Below are 10,747 nucleotides of genomic sequence, written 5' to 3' on the forward strand. Positions count from 1 at the left end.
ATTGCAATTTATTGCCCTGGCCACATCTGCAGTCCTCATGCCACCTTGCAGCATGCCTAAGGCACATTCACGCAGATGAGCAGGGAGCCTGGGTATCTTTCATTTGGTGTTTTTCAGAGTCAGTAAAAGGCCTCTTTAGTGTCCTAAGTTTTCATACCTGTGATCTAAATTGCCTACCGTCTGTAAGCTGTTTGTGTCTTAACTTCCGGCGCCGACAGAGATGGCCGCCTCGCTTCGTGTTCCTAGGAAACTATGCAGTTTTTTGTTTTTTTACGTGTTATTTCTTACATTAGTACCAGGTCATCTTAGGTTTCATTACATACAGTCGAGAAGAACTACTGAATATAAGATCAGCGTCAACTCACCATCAGTACGACCAAGAATATGTTTTTCGCGACGCGGATCCTGTGTTCTGCCTTACAAACAGGACAACGGAGTGGATCCTATGCAGCGACCCAAAAAAACGACTCCGAAAGAGAGGGAAACGAGGCGGTCTTCTGGTCAGACTCCGGAGACGGGCACACCGTGCACCACTCCCTAGCATTCTTCTTGCCAATGTCCAGTCTCTTGACAACAAGGTTGATGAAATCCGAGCAAGGGTAGCATTCCAGAGGGACATCAGAGACTGTAAAGTCCTTTGCTTCACTGAAACATGGCTCACTGGAGAGACTCTATCCGAAGCGGTGCAGCCAACGGGTTTCTCCACGCATCGCGCTGACAGAAACAAACATCTTTCTGGTAAGAAGAGGGGCGGGGGCGTATGCCTCATGGCCAACGTGACATGGTGTGATGAAAGAAACATACAGGAACTCAAATCCTTCTGTTCACCTGATTTAGAATTCCTCACAATCAAATGTAGACCGCATTATCTACCAAGAGAATTCTCTTCGATTATAATCACAGCCGTATATATCCCCCCCCCCCCCCCCCCAAGCAGACACATCGATGGCTCTGAACGAACTTTATTTAACTCTCTGCAAACTGGAAACGATTTATCCGGAGGCTGCATTCATTGTAGCTGGGGATTTTAACAAGGCTAATTTGAAAACAAGACTCCCTAAATGTTATCAGCATATCGATTGCGCAACCAGGGGTGGAAAGACCTTGGATCATTGTTACTCTAACTTCCGCGACGCATATAAGGCCCTGCCCCGCCCCCCTTTCGGAAAAGCTGACCACGACTCCATTTTGTTGATCCCTGCCTACAGACAGAAACTAAAACAAGAGGCTCCCACGCTGAGGTCTGTCCAACGCTGGTTCGACCAAGCTGACTCCACACTCCAAGACTGCTTCCATCACGTGGACTGGGAGATGTTTCGTATTGCGTCAGATAACAACATTGACGAATACGCTGATTCGGTGTGCGAGTTCATTAGAACGTGCGTTGAAGATGTCGTTCCCATAGCAACGATTAAAACATTCCCTAACCAGAAACCGTGGATTGATGGCAGCATTTGTGTGAAACTGAAAGCGCGAACCACTGCTTTTAATCAGGGCAAGGTGTCTGGTAACATGACCGAATACAAACAGTGCAGCTATTCCCTCCGCAAGGCTATCAAACAAGCTAAGCGCCAGTACAGAGACAAAGTAGAATCTCAATTCAACGGCTCAGACACAAGAGGCATGTGGCAGGGTCTACAGTCAATCACGGACTACAGGAAGAAATCCAGCCCAGCCACGGACCAGGATGTCTTGCTCCCAGGCAGACTAAATAACTTTTTTGCCCGCTTTGAGGACAATACAGTGCCACTGACACGGCCTGCAACGAAAACATGCGGTCTCTCCTTCACTGCAGCCGAGGTGAGTAAGACATTTAAACGTGTTAACCATCGCAAGGCTGCAGGCCCAGACGGCATCCCCAGCCGCGCCTTCAGAGCATGCGCAGACCAGCTGGCCGGTGTGTTTATGGACATATTCAATCAATCCCTATACCAGTCTGCTGTTCCCACATGCTTCAAGAGGGCCACCATTGTTCCTGTTCCCAAGAAAGCTAAGGTAACTGAGCTAAACGACTACCGCCCCGTAGCACTCACATCCGTCATCATGAAGTGCTTTGAGAGACTAGTCAAGGACCATATCACCTCCACCCTACCTGACACCCTAGACCCACTCCAATTTGCTTACCGCCCAAATAGGTCCACAGACGATGCAATCTCAACCACACTGCACACTGCCCTAACCCATCTGGACAAGAGGAATACCTATGTGAGAATGCTGTTCATCGACTACAGCTCGGCATTCAACACCATAGTACCCTCCAAGCTCGTCATCAAGCTCGAGACCCTGGGTCTCGACCCCGCCCTGTGCAACTGGGTACTGGACTTCCTGACGGGCCGCCCCCAGGTGGTGAGGGTAGGCAACAACATCTCCTCCCCGCTGATCCTCAACACTGGGGCCCCACAAGGGTGAGTTCTGAGCCCTCTCCTGTACTCCCTGTTCACCCACGACTGCGTGGCCACGCACGCCTCCAACTCAATCATCAAGTTTGCGGACGACACAACAGTGGTAGGCTTGATTACCAACAACGACGAGACGGCCTACAGGGAGGAGGTGAGGGCCCTCGGAGTGTGGTGTCAGGAAAATAACCTCACACTCAACGTCAACAAAACTAAGGAGATGATTGTGGACTTCAGGAAACAGCAGAGGGAACACCCCCCCTATCCACATCGATGGAACAGTAGTGGAGAGGGTAGCAAGTTTTAAGTTCCTCGGCAAACACATCACAGACAAACTGAATTGGTCCACTCACACAGACAGCATCGTGAAGAAGGCGCAGCAGCGCCTCTTCAACCTTAGGAGGCTGAAGAAATTCGGCTTGTCACCAAAAGCACTCACAAACTTCTACAGATGCACAATCGAGAGCATCCTGGCGGGCTGTATCACCGCCTGGTATGGCAACTGCACCGCCCTCAACCGTAAGGCTCTCCAGAGGGTAGTGAGGTCTGCACAACGCATCACCGGGGGCAAACTACCTGCCCTCCAGGACACCTACACCACCCGATGTCACAGGAAGGCCATAAAGATCATCAAGGACATCAACCACCCGAGCCACTGCCTGTTCACCCCGCTATCATCCAGAAGGCGAGGTCAGTACAGGTGCATCAAAGCTGGGACCGAGAGACTGAAAAACAGCTTCTATCTCAAGGCCATCAGACTGTTAAACAGCCACCACTAACACTGAGTGGCTGCTGCCAACACACTGACACTGACTCAACTCCAGCCACTTTAATAATGGGAATTGATGGGAAATGATGTAAATATATCACTAGCCACTTTAAACAATGCTACCTTATATAATGTTACTTACCCTACATTATTCATCTCATATGCATACGTATATACTGTACTCTATATCATCGACTGTATCCTTATGTAATACATGTAAACCTAGCCACTTTAAACTATGCCACTTTGTTTACATACTCATCTCATTTGTACATACTGTACTTGATACCATCTACTGTATCTTGCCTATGCTGCTCTGTACCATCACTCATTCATATATCCTTATGTACATATTCTTTATCCCCTTACACTGTGTACAAGACAGTAGTTTTGGAATTGTTAGTTAGATTACTTGTTATTACTGCATTGTCGGAACTAGAAGCACAAGCATTTCGCTACACTCGCATTAACATCTGCTAACCATGTGTATGTGACAACTAAAATTTGATTTGATTTGATTTGATTTGATTTAAGGACCGTTCCACAGGTGCATGTTCATTAATTGTTTATGATTTGTTGAACAAGCATAGGAAACTGTTAAAACCCTTTACAATGAAGATCTGTGAAGTTATTTGGATTTTTACGATTTTTATCGTTGAAAGACAGGGTCCTGAAAAAGGGACGTTTATTTTTTTGCTGAGTTTAGTTTTACAGACATATTTTTTTTCGTTAAGAATAATATAAAACCAGTTTGCACACCATCAAGGTGAATTGGTTTAGTCTTGACTCTTAGTTGACAGTGTTGGGGGATGGGTAATGTATTGATGCTCGAGTGCCAAATCAACACATATGGATAAGAAAAGGTCTAAGCCATCAGGTGCCTAGGAAAAAGAGGAAAGAAGAAGAGGAGAAACGCGCAAAAGATAAAGGTATGCAGCTATGTCATCTCTTTATGAGTATAATATTATGCATGTAATGATATAGGATAGTATAACATTTATGTTTGTTAGCCTATGTTGCTTGCTATGCTAATACACATAGGGCGACAATATTTCTGTCCAACTAGCTTACATAACATTGGATATAATTTCACACAGTTTCATCATGATAATGTGTGTAGCCTGCAGAAAAACAATTTACATCTAACTAGCACATTATTGATTTGATTAACCTTCATTGAGGTGACATCATAAAGGTTTTCTGTGATTGTATTGACTGAGCTCAGTAAGGGGAATATCCAATGCTGTAGGCTAACTTAAAAGACATCTATATTATGCTGATATTTTGTAACTTTTGTGATATATTGAGTCCTTTGGGGTGTCTTATGCCTAGAATTAGCCAAGGAGGTTGTATGGATCATTTGGTTCCTATTATGAAAGTTTGATCAATTGTGCATCAAATGTATTTAGGGTGTCAGACTCATATACTGTATTTCAATGCAAATTCAGGGGCACTTCTGAAATATTTTGGAGCACCTTCTGGCACTGGCCAGAATGAGGATCCATCTACCTCCTCAGCCACACAGGCCTCTTCATAAATGTTTTCTGAGCCTGAGGATGAAGACCCATTTGTTTCCACTTCTCCCCAGCAGGATTCTTCAGGTGTGTTTGTGCGCACCCGCACGTGTGTGTATGTGTGTGGGTACATGCATATGTGCTTATGTGTACATCCCTGCATAACATAAACAAAATAATTAATTTCCCTTTTGCAAAGTTTTACATTTCCATATTGTAGGTAACAATGATGATTTTATTATTATTAGACCCTGCTGCTGAGGATGAATCACTGTCTACAGACCCTGCTGCTGAGGATGAACCACTGTCTACAGACCCTGCTGCTCAGGATGAACCACTGTCTACAGACCCTGCTGCTGAGGATGAACAACTGTCTACAGACCCTGCTGCTGAGGATGAACAACTGTCTACAGACCCTGCTGCTGAGGATGAACAACTGTCTACAGACCCTGCTGCTGAGGATGAATCATTGTCTACAGACCCTGCTGCTGAGGATGAACCACTGTCTACAGACCCTGCTGCTGAGGATGAACAACTGTCTACAGACCCTGCTGCTGAGGATGAATCATTGTCTACAGACCCTGCTGCTGAGGATGAACCACTGTCTACAGACCCTGCTGCTGAGGATGAACCACTGTCTACAGACCCTGCTGCCGAGGATGAATCATTGTCTACAGACCCTGCTGCTGAGGATGAACAACTGTCTACAGACCCTGCTGCCGAGGATGAATCATTGTCTACAGACCCTGCTGCTGAGGATGAATCATTGTCTACAGACCCTGCTGCTGAGGATGAATCACTGTCTACAGACCCTGCTGCTGAGGATGAATCATTGTCTACAGACCCTGCTGCTGAGGATGAACCACTGTCTACAGACCCTGCTACCGAGGATGAATCATTGTCTACAGACCCTGCTGCTGAGGATGAATCATTGTCTACAGACCCTGCTGCTGAGGATGAACCACTGTCTACAGACCCTGCTGCTGAGGATGAATCATTGTCTACAGACCCTGCTGCTGAGGATGAATCATTGTCTACAGACCCTGCAGCTGAGGATGAATCACTGTCTACAGACCCTGCTGCTGAGGATGAATCATTGTCTACAGACCCTGCTGCTGAGGATGAACCACTGTCTACAGACCCTGCTGCCGAGGATGAATCATTGTCTACAGACCCTGCTGCTGAGGATGAATCCTACAGACCCTGCTGCTGAGGATGAATCATTGTCTACAGACCCTGCTGCTGAGGATGAACCACTGTCTACAGACCCTGCTGCCGAGGATGAATCATTGTCTACAGACCCTGCTGCTGAGGATGAATCATTGTCTACAGACCCTGCTGCTGAGGATGAACCACTGTCTACAGACCCTGCTGCTGAGGATGAATCATTGTCTACAGACCCTGCTGCTGAGGATGAATCATTGTCTGCAGACCCTGCTGCTGAGGATGAATCATTGTCTACAGACCCTGCTGCTGAGGATGAACCACTGTCTGCAGACCCTGCTGCTGAGGATGAATCATTGTCTACAGACCCTGCTGCTGAGGATGAATCACTGTCTACAGACCCTGCTGCTGAGGATGAATCATTGTCTACAGACCCTGCTGCTGAGGATGAACAACTGTCTACAGACCCTGCTGCTGAGGATGAATCATTGTCTACAGACCCTGCTGCTGAGGATGAATCATTGTCTACAGACCCTGCTGCTGAGGATGAACCACTGTCTACAGACCCTGCTGACGAGGATTAATCATTGTCTACAGACCCTGCTGCTGAGGATGAATCATTGTCTACAGACCCTGCTGCTGAGGATGAACCACTGTCTACAGACCCTGCTGCTGAGGATGAATCATTGTCTACAGACCCTGCTGCTGAGGATGAATCATTGTCTACAGACCCTGCTGACAGGCCTTCAGTTCTGACTGACAGAATTCGGACACAACTAGTTTGCAGAGGACCAAGTGAGATACCACCTAAATTTGTTTTCCCAAGGAATGAGAGTGAGGAAGAAGTTGCCACCACCTGTATTTCATGAAGACCTTGGCGAGTGGTGAAAAAATCCCTATCCTTAGGCTACAGTCAGGCTGGGGAAATGTTAGCTAAGATAAGATGAGTGCTGCCCATCATCATCTTGTTTATTTGGCTCATTTATTAGAACATTTTGCCATGTTAAACTATGTAGTTCACAAGTGGTATATTTTTCCCTTCACTCACAGTCTCTTAGTAGCCCAGGCCTACTCCTGACCAAAAGCCTGTGACTTCACTGACTTGTCTGATAAACAATCAATGTGATTTTGTTTGAGACTCACATGCTTTTGAAAATAGGATTGCTATTTTTTTTTTATCGGTATCATGAAGGTAAGACCCTACACCTGCTCCCTAACAAAGTGGGGTGAGGGTAGGAAAGAGATAAAACTTGGATCAAAAAAGCATGGGCTTGGGCTCTGTTTCAAAATATTTTTTTATATATTTTGATAATATATTTGTTTTATATTACTGAGGTTGCACACATTCCCGTGACACAAGTTGTGTGGGAAAAATATTTGGTTTTTATTTTGTTATATTCTATTATATTCTTACTATGAAATGTACAGTGGGGCAAAAAAGTATTTAGTCAGCCACCAATTGTGCAAGTTCTCCCACTTAATAAGATGAGAGAGGCCTGTAATTTTCATCATAGGTACACTTCAACTATGACAGACAAAATGAGAAGAAAAAAAAATCCAGAAAATCACATTGTATGATTTTTTATGAATTTATTTGCAAATTATGTTGGAAAATAAGTATTTGGTCAATAACAAAAGTTTATCTCAATACTTTGTTATATACCCTTTGTTGGCAATGACAGAGGTCAAACGTTTTCTGTAAGTCTTCACAAGGTTTTCACACACTGTTGGTATTTTGGCCCATTCCTCCATGCAGATCTCCTCTAGAGCAGTGATGTTTTGGGACTATTGCTGGGCAACACAGACTTTCAACTCCCTCCAAAGATTTTCTATGGGGTTGAGATCTGGAGACTGGCTAGGCCACTCCAGGACCTTGAAATGCTTCTTACGAAGCCACTCCTTCGTTGCCCGGGCGGTGTGTTTGGGATCATTGTCATGCTGAAAGACCCAGCCACGTTTCATCTTCAATGCCCTTGCTGATGGTAGGCTTTGTTACTTTGGTCCCAGCTCTCTGCAGGTCATTCACTAGGTCCGCCCGTGTGGTTCTGGGATTTTTGCTCACCGTTCTAGTGATCATTTTGACCCCACGGGGTGAGATCTTGCGTGGAGCCCCAGATCGAGGGAGATTATCAGTGGTCTTGTATGTCTTCCATTTCCTAATAATTGCTCCCAGAGTTGATTTCTTCAAACCAAGCTGCTTACCTATTGCAGATTCAGTCTTCCCAGCCTGGTGCAGGTCTACAATTTTGTTTCTGGTGTCCTTTGACAGCTCTTTGGTCTTGGCCATAGTGGAGTTTGGAGTGTGACTGTTTGAGGTTGTGGACAGGTGTCTTTTATACCGATAACATGTTCAAACAGGTGCCATTAATACAGTGGAGGACAGAGGAGCCTCTTAAAGAAGAAGTTACAGGTCTGTGAGAGCCAGGAATCTTGCTTGTTTGTAGGTGACCAAGTACTTATTTTCCACCATAATTTGCAAATAAATAAATTAAAAATCCTACAATGTGATTTTCTGGAGAAAAAAAAATCTAATTTTGTCTGTCATAATTGAAGTGTACCTATGATGAAAATTACAGGCCTCTCTCATCTTTTTAAGTGGAAGAACTTGCACAATTGGTGGCTGACTAAATATTTTTTGCCCCACTGTATATATTTTTATTCCCAGCCCCCAGTCCCCACAGGAGGTATTTTGCCTTTTGGTAGGCCGTCATTGTAGCTAAGAATTTGTTCTTAACTTACTTGCCTAGTTATATAAAGATTAAATAAAATCTGAACAGTTACCCTGTTGTGATTAGAATTATATCACAAAAGGAAGAGCCCCACATAAAGGAACATTTTATGGTGTTTTTGGAGGCAGAGGGGGGCCGACATTTGGCATCCCCGATTCTCAAAAGATTAGAGGAGCTAAAAATTCCTTTTGAGGACTGCAGAGGACTTATGATAATGGGGCCAACATGATAGGCAAAAACAAAGGTGTCCAAGCCAGACTCATGGACATTAATCTAAGAGCTCTATTTGTGCCATGTGGGGCTCACACATTGAATCTGGTTGTAGCTGATGCTACTAAAAGTTCTGTCGATGCCACTGGTTACTTTGGCATCTTACACAAACTGTACACCTTGTTCTCAGCCTCAACACAGCGATGGGCCATCCTGAAAAAACATGTGGACATCACTTTGAAGATGTGGACGGAGACAAGGTGGGAGAGTAAAGTTAAGAGTGTCGGGCCACTGAGGTATCAGGCAGCAGCGGTGAGAGAGGCACCAAAGACCCTGTGATAAAGATTGAGGCCCAATCCTTGTCAGAGGAGGTGGGATCATACCGCTTCAGCATCTGTGCAGTGGTGTGGTATGACATCTTGAGCCAGATCCAACATGTGAGCAAGCTGATGCAGTCTCCCAGTATGCATATGGATGTTGCAGTCAGTCTTCTCAGAAAGACAGAGAGTTCTCAGAAACTATAGGGCAACAGGCTTTATGACTGCACAAACGTCAGCCAAGGATATTTTCGAGGGTATGAATGTAGCAGCCTTTCTACAACAAAAAAGGCTGAGGTCCACAAAGCGACACTTTTCATATGAATCATTTGATGGGCCTTTGAGTGATGCCCTGAAGAAGCTGGAGGTGACATTTTTCAATGTCGTTGCTGATGCTGCAACCTCAACCCTTCAGGAAAGATTCTCCACGTTGGAAAATGTGGGAGAGAAGTTTGGAGTGCTGTCAACCTTCCAAAGTCTCTCAAATGAGGAGCTGACAGAACAATGTGAGGCCCCTTAGTATGACACTGCACTATAAAGAACACTCAGACTTGGATGGCAGAGAGCTTGCACAGGAACTATAGAACTTGCCTGACTTGCCATTGAAGACCATGACCCTGCTTGAGCTGAATATATTTATGCATGAAAGGGAGATCTCAGAAATGTATCCAAATTTGTGGACTGCTCTCAGAATTTGTCTTACTCTTCCAGTGACCATAGCTGAAGCAGAGAGGAGCTTTTCAAAGCTGAAACTCCTACCTGAGGTCCACCATGTCACAGGAACGCCTTAGTGGCCTTGCTGTCATCAGTATTAACCATGCAATTGCTGGGCAGATTTCTTATGATGATATTATTGATGACTTTGCATCAAGAAAGGCAAGAAAGGTCCGGCTTTAGATGGCAGTTGTGCAATTTAGTTTGTGTGTTTCCTGTTTGAAGTGCAATAGTGTAATAATCAGGTTCTCTTCTTTATAAGTGTGTTATTCTATTTGTGTATTTGTGTGATATAGGATTTGTGCAATTTAGTTGCAGCTGTTTTTTGTTAGCAATAGAGTAATAACATTTAAAACAATATAAATATAAAACTATATACATAAATACATATAAAAAGACTCATAAATATAAAAAAAGGTAAGAAAGACAAATAGAAACCACTTGAGGTAAATAAATACAAATAAGAGAATCCAATTATTATCCAATTAATTATTAGTGTAGTTCCAAATGTCTGAATCAAAATTACAGTTAGTGCAGAATGTTTTTTTGGTGGGGGGGCACTGTGGCTGGAGGGCAGGTAGTTTGCCCCCTGGAGAGCCCTGCGGTTGCGGGCGGTGCAGTTGCCGTACCAGGCGGTGATGCATCCCGACAGGATGCTCTCAATTGTGCATTTGTAAAAGTTTGTGAGGATTTTAGAGGCCAAGACAAATTTCTTCAGCCTCCTGAGGTTGATGAGGCGCTGTTGAGCCTTATTCAACACAATGTCTGTGTGGGTGGACCATTTCAGATCGTCAGTGATGTGTACACCAATGAACTTCAAGCTTTCCACCTTCTCCACTGCGGTCCCGTCGATGTGGATAGGGGCGTGCTCCATCTGCTGTTTCCTCAAGTCCACAATCATTTCCTTCATTTTGTTGACATTGGGTGAGAGGTT

General features: G+C 44.7%; 1 protein-coding gene across 3 annotated transcripts in view; it reads right to left on the bottom strand.

Annotated features, from left to right (window-relative positions):
* The window catches only part of LOC139406612 (cytosolic carboxypeptidase 6-like), a 465,185-nt gene that overhangs the window by 90,557 nt on the left and 363,881 nt on the right, over positions 1-10,747 (bottom strand). The window lies entirely within an intron of this gene.

The sequence above is a fragment of the Oncorhynchus clarkii genome, chromosome 4 (genome assembly GCF_045791955.1).
Source record: "Oncorhynchus clarkii lewisi isolate Uvic-CL-2024 chromosome 4, UVic_Ocla_1.0, whole genome shotgun sequence".
Lineage (NCBI taxonomy): Eukaryota > Metazoa > Chordata > Actinopteri > Salmoniformes > Salmonidae > Oncorhynchus > Oncorhynchus clarkii.